The sequence below is a fragment of the Ascaphus truei genome, chromosome 14, assembly GCF_040206685.1.
Source record: "Ascaphus truei isolate aAscTru1 chromosome 14, aAscTru1.hap1, whole genome shotgun sequence".
Classification (NCBI taxonomy): domain Eukaryota; kingdom Metazoa; phylum Chordata; class Amphibia; order Anura; family Ascaphidae; genus Ascaphus; species Ascaphus truei.
Genome location: NC_134496.1, coordinates 29,187,907 through 29,205,688, shown reverse-complemented (window position 1 = coordinate 29,205,688; position 17,782 = coordinate 29,187,907). Strand labels below are relative to the sequence as shown.

Here is a 17,782-nt window from a genome sequence, read left to right as displayed (position 1 = left end):
CGCTTTACAAATAAATGATAATAATAATGCCATGGATTTGTTAATGTACAGTAGTATACTGTGATTTATGTGAAAACTTCCGGGCAGCGTCTCCCTTTACCTTATATTGTCATTTACCTGTCGTGCCGATCCCCATTGTTTGTCATTTATGTCGCTTGTATTGTCATTTTGCAAAGCGCTGGTTACACTGTTGTTCTATATAAATAAAATGATACATACAGTAGCACAGAATGTCACTGACTTTCCATTAAATATCAGGCCACTGGAGGCAAAATAATGCCAGCAGTTCTTGCTCAAAGAGTTAACAATCCAATGTTTTGAATATGGATATTATTAGGAGGACTGAATCCCAAACTCCAGATGGCACAGGTGAGGATCAGTCTGTTTTTTACTCTTAAAGGCTGCATGTAACTCAATTACTGCCTGAAAGTATATCGTTAAATTTCTGTTAGGCAGTGAAGAGAGACGGGAGAGTGAAATTCACAACAGATCCAGGGTTTCAGCCGCGTTTTTCATGTTTTCTTGAGCAAAAGCAATTATCTTTGTATCAACAGGACCCAACTGAGTGCGATAATGAACCGGCTCAGGCCCCACGGCTAAAAAGTTTGAAAATGATTCAGCCGAGTCGAAACCTGCGGTAAGTAAATGGATAGCGGTGACCTCTCTGGATCTGTGATAGTCGATTATAGCAGGGAACTAACTTTTCATCTTCCCCTCTGGTATTCTAAGGCTGCCCACCCCTCCCAGCTGTTATACACGGTAGAACTGTGTCAAGCCTAACTAGTCCAGTGTCTGTCAATGCTCCTGAGCTTCAGGGAGAGCAGGGAAATTCAGCCAGGATTCCAACTCCCCCTCTTGCGGGAAAAGGAGAAGAGACGGAGAAAAGGGGAAAGACAGGGTAAGAAAGAGGGAAAAGGGGACAGTGACAGAAGGGGAGAGGTGGAGCATGCGGGGACAGAGACATAAAGGTAGTGAAAAGGGACAGTGGTAGACAGACTTGAAGAGAAAGACCAACAGAACCGACAGAAGGACAAAGACATGGAAGACTTGCAGACAAAAGGGACAGTCGTGATGGGGAGGACAAGAAGGTGCAGAAATAAGGGCAGTTAGAAATTGCAAACATTCAGAAAATGAAGAGTTAGGGACACCTTCGTTAAATAAAATATTTTACATAAGACCTGATGTGATGAAGATTTGAAGGGGATTCGAAGGCTGGAAATGAAAAAAGCAAAGTTTGAAAATGTGACTGCATTTTTCCTGACTTGTTTTCTATTAGGCTTTTGAATTAAGCCCAAACTGAACTACACACTGGTCTTTTCATAGATACACTTGTTTACCTTGGCCCTCCCCTTTCCCCCTGTATAATTTAGGGTTAAACCAACATAAGGATCAATATACCTCAGTCCTAAACTCTGCCACGCCTGAGACAGGGTGTTGACACTTTAGTGTTGTACGACCCATGGCCAAATGTCTCATGAAATGTAACGAAGAAGAAATGATATGACGTATGATTAGCTATCCATGAGGAAATAGGGAAATAAGATTTCAATTTTAAGGAAAAAGCATAAAATCTGAAGGAATGAAACATGCAGCTAACATTCAAAAGGTTATGGGGCATGTACTGTGAGTATACTCATCGTTGGACTAGAATAGGATTAGCGAGTTAAAATGACTCTCGAAAACACATCCTGCAGACTATCACAGTACTGTCAGCCTGACATCACCTTGCAAACTTCACCAAACTGTTCGCCTCGCACCTCGCTCTGCTGCAATTTATTCCATAATGCATTCTACTGTCCAAATAAAGACTTCCTAAAATGTTTACTTTTTCACTATTATATCAGTGACTTTGGTGAGTACTGTATTTATCCTTTTCTCCCCTCTACTGCGCATCACGACATCTGAAGACGGCACTTGTGAAGAGACTGGCCTGCAAACTGCAGTACGACTATAAAGAACTATAGAACAAAAGTTAAGATATAGTGTGAGCAAAATAAATAGCAAATGTATTGAAAAGGTACTTAGCCTAAGTGGTCTGGGCATGCCACAACACTTCAGAGGCTAAGAGCACTCTCAGAACGGACTGGGTTTTCTCTCGGACTGGTTTTCTCTCAAGGAAGGTGGAAGACTTCCAAGTCAAGTCAGTGACAAATATGTTTTATCCTTCACTCTGGAGCAGGGAGGGGTCTCCAACTTTTTTGTGCCCAAGGGCACATGAGAGTGCAGGAGAGAGTGGCGCGCACAAACCAATTCACACGCACGTGCAGACACAGACACACAAAAAACACTTACCTGGAGGGAAGCCTCTAGTGCGGCGCCGGACACATAAGTTGGGCCCCACTTCTGGGCGCATACAGGCAAGAGAGGCACGTAGCAGCTATCGGCGGCACTGCGGTGAGCTACTGGCAGCCAGCGAGCTACCAATCGACTGGTTGGAGACGCCTGAGCTACGCCATATAATCAACTGGTTGGCCAGTCAGTTGCGGGCACCCACAAAAGGCTTGGTGGGGCGCCATGGTGCTCCCAGGCACTACCTGGGGACCCCTGCTCTGGAGCACGCAAACAGTAACACAACATTTCAAGTCCAGCAGGGCTTTTCATCAAGTATTTCACTCATGTTGGTCTATTAAAAGGTATCATAACTTGCAATGAACCTCCACCTCTACAAGACCAATACAGATGCTGTAATTCTGCTTCACCTTCTGCAACCCATCATTCCTTCTGGTTATCTTCTTCTCTGCACTGTACTATTTTGTCTTTGCTTTCTTGACCAGCACACACCAAGCATCGGTCCACTCCGACTACATACTTGGACCATTGCTGATATACGCAAAGTATTAGCTAGATAAGCACACTAAAATGACACAAACACACAATGAAGATACCCAAAACGCACAGATTCCACCTCATCCTGGTGAGATGGTTAATCTCACATGTTGGAGGATATTGAAGTGGGGGTCCCCTATACCACTGGAAGGTTCCTTTGCAGTGAAAGACACAAGGTGAAAGTAACAAAGGGATTAGCCTGGGTGAGAAAAACAAGAGGAGACATTAGCAGAGCGTAATCCATCCTAATGCAACTTAATCTTCTTTTGATCTTCTGTACCTGCCTTCAGAGGGAATGTGTGTTCATTAAGGAGGTATATTCTTTTCCTCTCATTATAGATGATAGAAGAGTGCAGTAGCTGCCAAAGAGGACAGCAGAACTCCATGGAAATCAGCAGGGCCTTTCCAACAGCAGAGGAACATACAGTATAATGGAGCCACAATAAAATGAAAGCACTCACACTAATGCCTGGTCTTTTAGCATTGCTTTTGGGAACAGAAAGATGGTTAAAAAGCTGCCCCTGGCCTTGTGGGAATCCATTAGCGAAAGAAGGAAAAGAAGCAAAACGTGCTTATTTTGCACCATTTTGGTTTATTTATTTATCCAGGCAACTGAAGAATTCATCAGAAGATGACACAATGAAACCCTTTTGCAATGCAAGTGATTTAAAAAGTGACCAAGATGTCCTTGAAAGACCAATGGAAGATATGGTGATATTCTATTGGGTTATGGGCAAGACGGATGGTTTTGCCCGTTTTACCCACCACCACCTTACGGTTAAAGCAGCAGCCCTGCCCCTCCCCCCTCTTTTTTTTTTTTTTTACATAAAAGTCCTGGAGCTGAACCTGGTTAATATTAGTTCCAGAGACCCCCTGCTTCCCATCCAACCCCCCTGCTGCTTTAAAACTGGAGCCCTAGAAATTATTGATGTTTTTTTAGCCTCCGGAAAACACTATGTCGGGTCATGTTTACTAAGCGACGCTAATCCGTAAGGCACCTCGCTGCCCATTTGCCTTACGTCTTAGCACTGCTTACACAATATGGCCCTTGGTGCTCTTAGCCAGTGGTCTGAGTGTGATGGTACTGGCCCATGAATACCACCACTTGTCTATTTACAAACCAGGAGTACCACTCCACTTTTATTTAGAAACCCAGTTTTGCTGCCTTTTCTAAAGAAAAAAAAAACAATTAAAGCCCCTCCTTTCTGTTTTTAGAACATAAGTATGTCATAAACAGTTTTACAAAGAGCTACTATACCTTGCTGCTTACAAATGTATTAAATCAGACACAGTATTGCTCATTTTTATTTTTAAGACACTTCAATCACTGGTCTGTGGTGTAGGAAGTCTGTATTGCTTCACAGGCAGCATGTTAAGGTCTGTAAGCAGCAGTAGGGCTTGCTGGCGGTAACGAAATGTTGCCTCACTTCTTGATAGCAATATCCCAACGATCTGCCATTAAACCTCATGGCCTCGCATGAAAGAAATGTATAAGCGCTAATGCAGGACACTCAATCCTCACTACAAGTTCCTGTGGGGAGAACACATCTGGAGTAAGAGGCCAGGTGTTCTGAAAGCCAAGTCCCTAGTGGGAGAAGTGGTTTAATTTGATTAATTCTCCTGTTTGTGGTTCCAGATCTTACTTCCTAGCCTTTATGTGAACCACAGGAATTGTATTATTATAGCAGAGATATTAGTATCCCCACGGACAATGGCTTCATCTTCCTGTTCTGCCAATGGCTGTGAATTTGGCCAGATGTCTTCTCGTCTCACAGCCATACAGCATCTTGGCTCTGACACTATGTGAAAGGGGACTTCTCTCTCAATATTTGGTTGGGATGTTCTACACATTAACTTTGGCTTAGCATATTGGGGCGAAACACAAATGCCATGTATATTCCTCAACTTCCTTTTTAATGGTATGGTGGGTCAGAAATCCAGTGCAACATTAACCAAGATAACAAGTATGATATGCAATATAATAATACAATATTGTTGTAATGCAATATTGTGTACATGGCACACACTTTGCCTGCTGACTTGACTAATTAGCAATCAAGATAAACACTGTTTGTACCAACTGGATAGAAAGCTAAACGTGACACGACCATTGAAATTGTACTGGGTTTGCTGTCAAAGATTTCCGGCACAGCAGACAAGGTGAGCGGGACAGAGAAGGCATTGAGAAGGGTGCCGGAGGATAAGAAGGTAAATAGAGAGCAGATGTATAAGAATGGCAGAGGATTGAAGAGTAATACAGGCATACCCCGCATTAACGTACGCAATGGGTCCAGAGCATGTATGTAAAGTGAAAATGTACTTAAAGTGAAGCACTACCTTTTTTCCACTTATCGATGCATGTACTGTACTGCAAACATCATATATGTGCATAACTAATACAAATGCGTTATTTACAACAGGCTCTATAGTCTCCCCGCTTGCGCACAGCTTCGGTACAGGCAGGGAGCCGATATTGCTGTTCAGGACATGCTGACAGGCGCATGCGCGAGCTGCCGTTTGCCCATTGGGCGATATGTACTTACTCGCGAGTCTACTTAAAGTGAGTGTCCTTAAACCGGGGTATGCCTGTAACCCATTAATTGCTGGAGAGGCCTGGGAACCAGCGTGCCACTGCTTCTTCGGCATACCCCGATCACATGACCGCTCCTCAGAGTGATCACATGATTGCGGGGTGTCACTGGTAATGCGAACGGGGAAAAAAAGTCTTCCAGAACGCAATCACCCCCAGAAAACGAGCTGCCAGCCCGCGACGTAGACTCCTTGTCATGGGACTTCTTGGAATGCCAGACTCTGATGTGTTGGCTACTTCATGGGGCACTCAAAGGAATAAAGGAGAGGAGGCAAATATTGCAGGCGATGTGGAATTTAAGGAGGAGGAGAGAGGCAGAAACAGATCTCAGGTTATAACTGCAGCACAAACTCCTATGGCCACGAAGGGGTTAAAAACATCAGCATTCCGCCGGAGTGAGTGTATTTGCTGACCATGCGAAATAATCCAAAATTACACAATGGTAAAGGGGGGAAAAAAGGTTCAACACACCCAGAATAAGGGGACATTATGCTGGCACAATCCGAAGCTGGAAAGCAACAAAGTTCAAAGGGCCTTTCGCCTGTCTGATCATTGGGAAAAAGCGTTCCAGCTGCATCCAGGAACGGCAGGAAGGAGGGGAGGAAAAGAAAAACAAGCTGGGCTTCCTGTGAGAGATCAGAACAAATCCTGCCTTCCCCAGGATTCATCATGTATTCTGACCTGGGGGGGAGAGATGGATACATCTGAGGGAGAGGCCAGCTGGCCCTTTTTGTGACTGAAAGATGAGCGGTGTAAATTATACACATTACCATAGCAATGTTAGAGACATGCCAGTACAGAACTCTACCACGGCAGTGATAGAGCAGCGTTACGGGGGTGTGGGTAACCAAATTAATATCACTGCAAAACCGCAGCAATCCCACAGCATAGTGTGCCAGATACACAGGAGTACCAGAGTACAGTGTGCCAAACCCACAGAAATACCACAGCATAGTGTGCCAGATACACAGGAGTACCAGAGTACAGTGTGCCAAACCCACAGAAATACCACAGCATAGTGTGCCAGATACACAGGAGTACCAGAGTACCGTGTGCCAAACCCACAGAAATACCACAGCATAGTGTGCCAGATACACAGGAGTACCAGAGTACAACGTGCCAAACCCACAGAAATACCACAGCATAGTGTGCCAGATACACAGGAGTACCAGAGTACAGTGTGCCAACCCCACAGAAATACCACAGCATAGTGTGCCAGAGTCATAGGAGTACCAGAGTACAGTGTGCCAACCCCACAGAAATACCACAGCATAGTGTGCCAGATACACAGGAGTACCAGAGTACAGTGTGCCAAACCCACAGAAATACCACAGCATAGTGTGCCAGATACACAGGAGTACCAGAGTACAGTGTGCCAACCCCACAGAAATACCACAGCATAGTGTGCCAGATACACAGGAGTACCAGAGTACAGTGTGCCAAACCCACAGAAATACCACAGCATAGTGTGCCAGATACACAGGAGTACCAGAGTACAGTGTGCCAAACCCACAGAAATACCACAGCATAGTGTGCCAGATACACAGGAGTACCAGAGTACAGTGTGCCAAACCCACAGAAATACCACAGCATAGTGTGCCAGATACACAGCAGTACCAGAGTACAGTGTGCCAAACCCACAGAAATACCACAGCATAGTGTGCCAGATACACAGGAGTACCAGAGTATAGTGTGCCAACCCCACAGAAATACCACAGCATAGTGTGCCAGATTCACAGGAGTACCAGAGTACAGTGTGCCAACCCCACAGAAATACCACAGCATAGTGTGCCAGATACACAGCAGTACCAGAGTACAGTGTGCCAACCCCACAGAAATACCACAGCATAGTGTGCCAGAAACACAGGAGTACCAGAGTATAGTGTGCCAACACCACAGAAATACCACAGCATAGTGTGCCAGAAACACAGGAGTACCAGAGTATAGTGTGCCAACACCACAGAAATACCACAGCATAGGGTGCTAGATACACAGGAGTACCATAGTATCGTTTGCCAAGCACACACACCGCACCAATACCTCAGCATTGTTTGCCAAGCACAGAGTACAGTATTATGACAAGATATTACAGCATCAAGGGTTTCTAACCCGACCCATGCATAACCCTCCCATCATCATCATCCTAGAAAACTATACACTGTTTTCAAGACAACACATTTCTTTGTATTCATCTTTTATATCTCCCATGAGATGGGAGAATCTGGGATCATGAGACATCAAAAATATGTTATGCAAATCTTAAAATAAACAGTTTGTCTGAGCAGTTCCTAGGAAGTGTGAAAAGTGTCTGATTTGATATACGGTTCTGCGGGATGCATTGTTCAGCCATGTAATGCTTACTTGACATTTCTGTTGCAGTAGCTCAGCAATCTTAGAGAAATAATCCTTAAGTCCATAGACACAGGGCACTATTTAAACACAACCTGTGAAAATCCGTTTTAAAGTGAATTTAAAGGTGTATTCCCACCCAAAATTAGTTTTTAGCTGAACACATGTGGCAAAGAGAGCTCCAAACTGATTAACATGACGAGTTTCACCTCTTAGGGGTTGTTAGGGGCTATAGGGGGTAGGACAAAATGGCAGAATGTGAGGTGTTATGCTTGGACTGGAGGGGTAGGTATATATATGGTTACACTTACCTTGATCCTGCCTCTCTTTTCGGTGAAGAACATGGCGAAGTCCAATCATCCCTCTCTCGGTTTGTGTATAAGGTTAGGGGTTCCCTTTGGAAGTGTGGCATGCTTTATGTTGGTTAAGGGGTTTTGAGTTGTGGAGATAATTGCTCATTGACGTTGCAGCAGGGGCAGGATTGTGTTAGGTTGGCTGTGGGGACCTGTGGAGGTCGGTGGACCTCTTGAGGTGAGGTCATGGGGGAGGTGTCATACGTGGCTAATGCGGCAGGTATGAGAGTGACCTCCCACGATGTAATGTTTATTTACAGTGTCGTCAGACTTGAGGCTGAGGTTGTGATTTGGGGGTTTGAGTTACGAGTATCCGAGAGGCTTTATGTTACAGTGTTCAGTGAGAACATGTTCTCCCTGGGGAAGCGTTAAGTTATTTCTTGTTTTTATGTTTTATTAATAAATGTGGTGACAAATTATATTCAAAAACAAACACACAGTCCCCGCAGGAGTGCTACTGGGAAGTGACCTAATGTGTACAACAAAAGACAAAGAAGCCCCAATGCTACATCAGATATGAAAACTATTAAGTTAAATACTATCTGTTATTCTTCTCATAAGTAAGGGTCATTAGTTGATCCTTTAACTAAAGCATTAACTAATGACCCTGACTTATGAGAAGAACAACAGATAGTATATAAATTAATAGTTTTGATATTGGATGTAGCATTGGGTCTTCTTTGCCTTTTCTTGGCCAAATTACATTCCACTAATTCTAACATCAATGTGTTTATTTAAGTTTGGGAAGACAGACCTAATACGGTGCTGGCTAAGTCAAGGGGACAATTTCAAATACAGTACTATCCTACAACTTCAATTCTACTCGATGGATAAATTCTCAACATTGACGTCCAAAATAATTATAGTTGAAAGAAATGCTGGTTCACGGAGACTCTGTTTATTGCCTTCTTCCTCGCAAATGAGGACAGTGTCATCATCAGACTGGAATTAAACCTTTATCTGATCCTGTCTGGCATGTTGTCCTATCCTGGCCAACAGGGACTTTCTCCCACCTAGAAAAGTCCAGTAAATATTAGGAGATGGGAGCAGGAATGCACAAGGAGGAACTTTCAAAAAGGTAAAAGAATATCTTTAACCCTTTGGTGCCGGAGGAGCAGTGGCACCAGAGCCCCTCCAGGTCCTCGATCACAGGACCACTTCTTCCGTTCCTTCCTCAATGTAGATCTCGTCCTGCGCTGGCCAAGGCCACAGGACATGATCTACCCTAGTGTAGCCCTATTTCCCCTACCCTCTGGGAATGTTCTTGCTACAAGTGTATTCTGTGGCTGCTGTGGTCCTACCTGTGAGGCAAACAGAAGGCCGAAGATCTCCGCGGTGGTGTGGGGAGTATCAGGACAGGTTTGCAATGAATTCCTCAGTGGTCAGCGCCTCCAGTCCAAGAGGATCCTGAGGCTTTAGGATGCACCTCATGGACAAATCTTCTTCCGTTAGTCATTACCATGCTTCAAAGACTACACCAGATGTATATTTGACTGAGGTTTATTCATCTTCATAGTACATGCACTGAATTGTACATCATTGTACCCTATCCCAGCTTGGGCTCGGCCTCAGCCACTTCTCTATGCAGAATATACACATTCAGTCATCTCTTCCGTTAGCACTCCTTACTTGAACAGACTGACTCCCACTCACTGCTCTACACTATATAGAAGAGCACCACCCCCCCCCCCCCTTCCCTGGGGAGTGGCTAGTAAGTCAGCCTATTTCTGTCATAGGCCCCCCTTACTTCAGTGAGAGGCCACTATAACTTTATTGTTCATACCTGCTGAACAATGTAACTTCACACACTGAACATTAGGATTGAATCCCCTTAAGTGTGCGCTTATAGTGCCAGCGACGTGACCGATGACGTCACCCGTCGGCATCGCGATTGCGATAGTTGTAATTCAAGTTTAGGCGACGTCGCTTGCTAAAAGACCAGTGACATCATAAAAGGGGAAGGCAGAGGGAAGGAGAAGCACTCTGATTGGCCACAAGGAGAGATCGTCGCCGAAAAAATCAAATACCAGTGACTACCAGATTTTTGGTAGCGCTGTCGCTTGGTCGCGTCGTCGCGTGCACTATAAGCGCCGACGACGTTGACAATGCATTTGTGTTGACGCGATGTTGCGTCACCGGCACTATAAGCGCAGCCTTAGAAATCATGCCCACACTGCCCAAATGATCTTTTTTACCCACATCTGACACCTATTTTTCATTTAGTTCGGCGGGTTTGATTTTCTCTGGCTGTGATTAGCAAGTGCCTGTACAGCCTGAGTCCCTCCCCTTCCCCCCCACCCACCTCCCCATAGCTTTACCCTATAAAGAAAACACTTGATTGACAAACACTTTCCCATTCAGAGGCCCTTAAGAAATTCAGCTGGCCCACTCTGTGGAATTGCACCTTTCACACCACAGCCATCCCCTTTTTTGATGAGAAATGTTATTTGATGGAAATCTTAACCCTTTTTATTGCCAGAGGGGCCAGCAACGCAGTTTTATCGCAGGCAGAAAACCCTGTCTCAGCACAGGTAGCTGTAAATGAATGTACTGAAAAAGCAGTCGATGACCTGAGAGATATACAGTAACACCTTCTGAAAAGGTTTCTTCATCTTTTTCTCTAACGTTAGCTTTACCATTGTGAGCCCAAAATCCTGACAGAAAAGTAGCTCAATACCAAATATCACAACACGCGAGACGTGTTAAATGCTGGTAAGGAGATCGTGCCCTACAGAGGAAGATAATGCAGCAAGATTTCCAATCAGTTTCCAGAGAACCAGAATGGAGTCAATGTATCAAGGCAATTGTGGGGCAAAAGCGGGACATTTTCACTCTGCACCTACATACAAAGTATTTTTCTCCAATTGTTGTCCCCCAGCCCTTCCCCCCCCCCCCCCCCGGCCTCCAGCTTGCCCCTTGGGGTGTGCCAGTAGGAGGAGTTGGGGAGAGATTATAACGAGATTATCACGTGAACTTGTAGCCTTGAGCTGCCTCCTCATCATTCTCTTATCCCTTCCTAACCAAAACCTTCCCCCTTAATAGGAAATAACCACAGACACCGAATTGGAGGTTTAAGTGGCCACACCTTCATTAACCATAATATTATACAAACACTTAACAACAATTTTACCCTGCCAGAGTCCCCAAACCTAGACTAAACTAAACTAAGACGAATAGCACCCAGCTTTGGCCCCATACCCCGGGAACAGGTACCGCTCAGCACCTGACTCCTTCCAAATTAATCGACCATACTGAGGCAGTTCCCTTTACCCACTGCCCAGCGGATACAGCTCCTTGTCACCAACTGCCCAGCATAGACCTCAAATACCACCCCCACCAACTCTGACAGGGTTTTATCCCCCCAAATGAAGCAACCTTGCAGCAGCTGTGACAATAATACCCGCAAATAACCCAACATTCCCCCAACATCTCATTGCCAGTACAAGCCATAACCGTCATACACCATATACCTATACATAAATACATTGCCGGTACAGGCATGCCATAACCGTCATACACCATATACCTATACATAAATACATTGCCGGTACAGGCATGCCATAACCATCATACACCATATACCTATACATAAATCCATTGCCGGTACAAGCATGCCATAACGTCATACACCATATACCTATACATAAATACATTGCCGGTACAGCCATCCATAACGTCATACACCATATACCTATACATAAATACATTGCCGGTACAGTCATCCATAACCGTCATACACCATATACCTATACATAAATACATTGCCGGTACAGGCATGCCATAACCGTCATACACCATACACCTATACATAAATACATTGCCGGTACAGCCATCCATAACCGTCATACACCATATACCTATACATAAATACATTGCCGGTACAGGCATGCCATAACCGTCATACACCATATACCTATACATAAATACATTGCCGGTACAGGCATGCCATAACCGTCATACACCATACACATAAATACATTGCCGGTACAGCCATCCATAACCGTCATACACCATATACCTATACATAAATACATTGCCGGTACAGGCATGCCATAACCGTCATACACCATATACCTATACATAAATACATTGCCGGTACAGGCATGCCATAACCGTCATACACCATATACCTGTACATACATACATTGCCGGTACAGGCATGCCATAACCGTCATACACCATATACCTATACATAAATACATTGCCGGTACAGGCATGCCATAACCGTCATACACCATATACCTATACATAAATACATTGCCGGTACAAGCATGCCATAACCGTCATACACCATATACCTATACATAAATACATTGCCGGTACAGGCATGCCATAACCGTCATACACCATATACCTATACATAAATACATTGCCGGTACAGGCATGCCATAACCGTCATACACCATATACCTATACATAAATACATTGCCGGTACAGGCATGCCATAACCGTCATACATCATATACCTATACATAAATACATTGCCGGTACAGGCATGCCATAACCGTCATACATCATATACCTGTACATAAATACATTGCCGGTACAGGCATGCCATAACCGTCATACACCATATACCTATACATAAATACATTGCCGGTACAGGCATGCCATAACCGTCATACACCATATACCTATACATAAATACATTGCCGGTACAAGCATGCCATAACCGTCATACACCATATACCTGTACATAAATACATTGCCGGTACAGGCATGCCATAACCGTCATACACCATATACCTATACATAAATACATTGCCGGTACAGGCATGCCATAACCGTCATACACCATATACCTATACATAAATACATTGCCGGTACAAGCATGCCATAACCGTCATACACCATATACCTATACATAAATACATTGCCGGTACAGGCATGCCATAACCGTCATACACCATATACCTATACATAAATACATTGCCGGTACAGGCATGCCATAACCGTCATGCACCATATACCTATACATAAATACATTGCCGGTACAGGCATGCCATAACCGTCATGCACCATATACCTATACATAAATACATTGCCGGTACAGGCATGCCATAACCGTCATACACCATATACCTATACATAAATACATTGCCGGTACAGGCATGCCATAACCGTCATACACCATATACCTATACATAAATACATTGCCGGTACAGGCATGCCATAACCGTCATACACCATATACCTATACATAAATACATTGCCGGTACAGGCATGCCATAACCGTCATACACCATATACCTATACATAAATACATTGCCGGTACAGTCATCCATAACCGTCATACACCATATACCTATACATAAATACAAGGGAGGGGAGATTTCTGTCCCTAGAGCAGCGTGACTGCCGCTCGCATATACTTCCTCCCCATGTAGATGCTGCTGCCTGACCGCTCCTCCAATGAATGAACCTCTCTACCCCCCCCCCCACCCCCCTGCTTCCTGCCCCTTGGCCTGCTTTCCCCCATCAGCTCCCTAGGCAGGAAAGCAAGAGGTAAAGGGGGGGGGGGGGAATGAAGAAATACTCACCCCAGTAGCCACAACAATGGGGAAGGGCGCCTTTTTTACCTACTAACCCAGGGAGAATAGTGAGGGGCGTGGCACCGTGCTCATGCCGCCATCCCCTATCAGTGCTCTCTTTCTGCGTTTCTCCGCACCCCTCTCTTTACCTTTTATTTGCCCCCCAAAAGTCTCCTCATCATCAGATGTAAAAAAAAAAACCTGTTGCAACATATGCCGCAGAGCATCCAATCACACTTTTCTCTATGTTGATACATATACCCCAATGGCGCCATCTTTAATGGGCCCAGGTGCAAAACATTTCTTACACCAATAGAGAAAACTACTGAACAATGTCATGCTCCAGCCTGATGGATACATGCAACCACAGGGCGCGTGGCGTGTGAGCGGGTTACAAAATCCAACGCGTAGAATGTTTCGGTTTATTAATAGGCATTCTTATCTCTGGCCAATTTATAAGGTGTGTGCTTCTGCTCACAGATACGCACCGCTCTGCTGTCGGAGACTTAACAAACACAACATATGTTTCAAAAGCAGCCAGCACATGTAATGAAAGAAACCCTGGGGGGGGGGGGGGGCAGAGAGAAAGAGGCAGAGCGAGGGGGAGAGAGGGAGATCGAGAATTAAAGGGGGAGAGCGAGAGGGAAAGAGGGAGCGCAAGAGGGAAAGAAGGAGAGTGAGAGACAGGGGAAGAGTGAGAGCACGAGAAGGACAGTGAGAGTGGAAGAGGGAGAGTGAGGGAAAGAGAAGGAGGGAGGGCGAGAGGGAAATAGGGAGTGCGAGAGGGAAAGAGGGAGCGTGAGTGAGAGAGAGGGAAAGGAGAGCGAGAGTGAAAGAGGGAGCGAGAGGGAAAGAGGGAGCATGAGAGGGAAAGAGGGAGTGCGAGAGGGAAAGAGGGAGTGCGAGAGGGAAAGAGGGAGAAGGAGAGAGGGACTGAGATGGAAAGAGAGAGGAGGGAGAGGGACAGGGAGGAGAGGGAGTAAGATGTGAAGGAGGACAGAGGAAGAGGGTAAGAGAGGGAGAAAGGGATAACAGGGGAGGAGTGGCGAGTAAGGCGGAGTTCATGGTGCAGGCACGTGCGACGGAGCACAAGGCCTAGCACGCACCTGTCAGCCGAGCGATCTGTGGACTACAGATCCTCGCGACGGGGAAGTGCGTCGAAGACGTGGCCGATGACGTCACGGAGATGGTTAGCCCTTATTGGGCGAACCGCTCATGTGACCCGGCCATCGCAAGACAAAGACAAAAAATGTTGTCACACGAAAAACCAGCTGCGCCATCAGTCATGTGCACGTGCGCTCGCTCTCTATCGATGTTCCCATAGACTCAATGCGTTTGATCGCGCCGCTCGTGCTGTCGTAAGCGAGGTCGCTCTAAGCGACATAAGGCTGCACTTATAGTGCTAGCGCCGTGACGGCAAAGCGATGTTGCGTCAAAACAAATGCAATGTTGCCGTCGTCGGCGTTTATAGTGCACGCGACAGCGCTACCAAAAATCTGGTAGTCACTGTAATTTTTTTCGCCGACAGTCTCTCCTTGTGGCCAATCAGAGAGCTTCTCCGTCCATCTGCCTTCCTTTTTTATGACGTCACTGGCCTTGTAGCCAGCGACGTCGCCTAAACTTGAATTGCAACGGCGAAGGGTGACGTCATCGGTCGCGTCGCCGTCACCGGCACTTTAAGCGCAGCCTAATGGGAGATAGAAGGAGGGAAGACAGGGAGCGGAAGGAGAGGGAAGTGGGTGAGAGAGGGAGGAGGAGAGAGAAATATGTGAAGAGACAGGGGAGACGGAGGGTAGAGAGAGGGCGGAGAGAAAAGGGGGAAGGGAGGGGGGACGGAGTGGAGGGATAGAGAAGGGAGAGAGGGGAGAGAGAGGGATGGGGGAGAGAAAGAGTATGAGGTAAAGAGAGAAGGGAGGGGAAGGGAGAGAGTATGAGGTAAAGAGAGAAGGGAGGGAGTGGAGGGATAGGAGGGAAAGAGGAGGAGGGAGAGAGGGGGAGGAGGGTGAGAGAGTATGAGGTAAAGAGAGAAGGGAGGGGGAGAGGGAAAGGGGAAAGAGTCGGGGAGAGGGAGAAGGGAGAGTGGGGAGAAAGGTGGGGAAAGAAGGGAGGAAGAGTGGGAAGGGTGAAAGAGGGAGTGGAGAGGGAGAAAGAGAGAGGGAGGAGAGAGGGAAGAACCAGCAAAAAACTAAAGCAAAATTATTGTAGGACTAAAAACCAACACCCTACAGTTCACCACAATGCTTAACCCTTTCACTGTCAAGGGGACCAGCAACGCAGATGCTTAACGCAGTGGCTAACACCGTAATCGGCGCTGTTCCTTTTTGTTCTTAACAAGAGCGTCCCCCCAGAACGAGTACTAAAAAATGACATGGCCATGACGCCTGTGTTTCCCACCCTGTTTCTATTCAGAAACGCAGAAAGGGAGGGACATGTTGATGTTGTTGTTTTTTGTTGTTGTTATTTTTGTAATTTTATATTTAGAAACAGGTGATTATTTAGAAAATGGCTCTGTAGGCATCATTTTTAAGACAGAAAGGGCATTTGCAGCTCCATAATATCAGAGATGTCATATACCTTCATCAGTGAGACTTGGAGTTCCTGGACCAACAAAATAGCATCGTAATGGAAAACCCAGCGAGACCCTGTTGATGTATAGAAGATGCTGGTACTCAAAATCAGTGACTGACGCCAAATCAAAGAGACTCTCAAAAAATCAGTGACAGGTCTGTAACATAATCATAAGAATTCCTGCTGATCAGCTTCTCCTGTTGAGGAATCTGTATATAATTATAATGTAATTAATAGGTCGTCGGCTCTCAAACAGGAAGGCCTCCGAATCTGAATGGCTGAAAATTCAAGGGATTCCAGAAAAATGACACAAGTCAGGTCTCTTGTGAACAGAGCGGGCCTGTTTTGTGGGAGATAAAAATATAACAGCAGATGTTTAGCTACGGGTCTGCCAAACGAAGAGAAGGGGGGGTATTGAAGTGGTCACCATCGAAATGTTTTGGGAAGGAAAGAGTAGGGCCCAAAAGCTTAACTCAACTCAGCACAACAACAGACTTGTCAAATGTCACTGGTCTGGAGTCAGTCTCATTAATTTTTATCATCAGTGTCTCATAGACTTCAATAAAGTCTCACTGATGGAAGCAAAATGCCATTTATTGACTCAAAATCCTGAAATCCTACTGATTAGTCCATGGAAATTGTCATCTCTGTAACAGCCACAGTACATTCTCAGCTTTCTTCAGGGGATGGATACAGCTTCGATTTAATGGAGTTCTCACAGCATTGACCATGTTAAGTGACCCAGAAAATATCATTTTGCATTATATTTGAACACAGGGTTGTATCATTGATTCTGAACCTTTATTTCCACAGACTTGGATCTCTTTCACCAAAAAAATAAAATATGATTTTTTTTTAAATAATAGCTTTCCAGGGTATCCCCCGCTACAAAAATGATTTGTCCCCATTGACTTTCATGAGATCCCCATCTACAAGAAAGTATTTGACACCACAGACTTTCACGGGACCACGAGACCCCCCCCCCCCCCCACCCACCCACCACACACTCTACAAGAAAATGCATTGCTGTCCTTCTGGGCAGGGTTGCAATTATATTGAGTTGATGGTTGGCATTTTGCAGAGCTCAGTTACAGTATATCATACTTAGGGATTCCGATTTTAGGTTTTAACAACAACAAAAAAAACACCACCGACTGATTACAGTATCTTGCACTTCCATTTAAAACCGATAAAAAACAGGATATTAAGCATATTTTCGTGTCAAATTCTACCTCTTGTAGCAACACAGCCACATATAGGATATAAAGGCCACCTGAAGGAAGTATGGAAAATACAAAAAAGTGCAGATAAACAATGAATTCATACGTGTCAATTATTTTCCTTTGTTAACACTGATAAACACCGATAAAATGAAACCACCCAAAAAATATAAAAAAATAAACAACGTAAACTGGAATCTGTAATCTTACCCACTGCCACTATAATGCATTCTGGAATACTCCAGCAGTTAAACTGTCAGCTAGCTCTATAATTTGCCATGTAGAGGCCGTATAAACCCAATCCCTCTCTCTTCTCTCAGAGCCTTCCTGCTCTCAGCAATCTGT

General features: G+C 45.1%; 1 protein-coding gene across 3 annotated transcripts in view; it reads right to left on the bottom strand.

Annotated features, from left to right (window-relative positions):
• Window positions 1-17,782, bottom strand: part of EPHB1 (EPH receptor B1) — a 209,981-nt gene that overhangs the window by 188,228 nt on the left and 3,971 nt on the right. Inside the window, exon 1 of one of the 3 annotated variants that reach the window (XM_075570293.1) lies at window positions 17,648-17,671. The exons of 1 other annotated variant lie outside the window; for it this stretch is intronic. The gene's annotated coding sequence lies outside the window, so the exon portion shown is untranslated. Of the gene's footprint in view, window positions 1-9,419; window positions 9,722-17,647; window positions 17,672-17,782 lie in introns of those variants that run through there. One more of the 3 variants, XM_075570292.1, reaches the window with a different exon arrangement.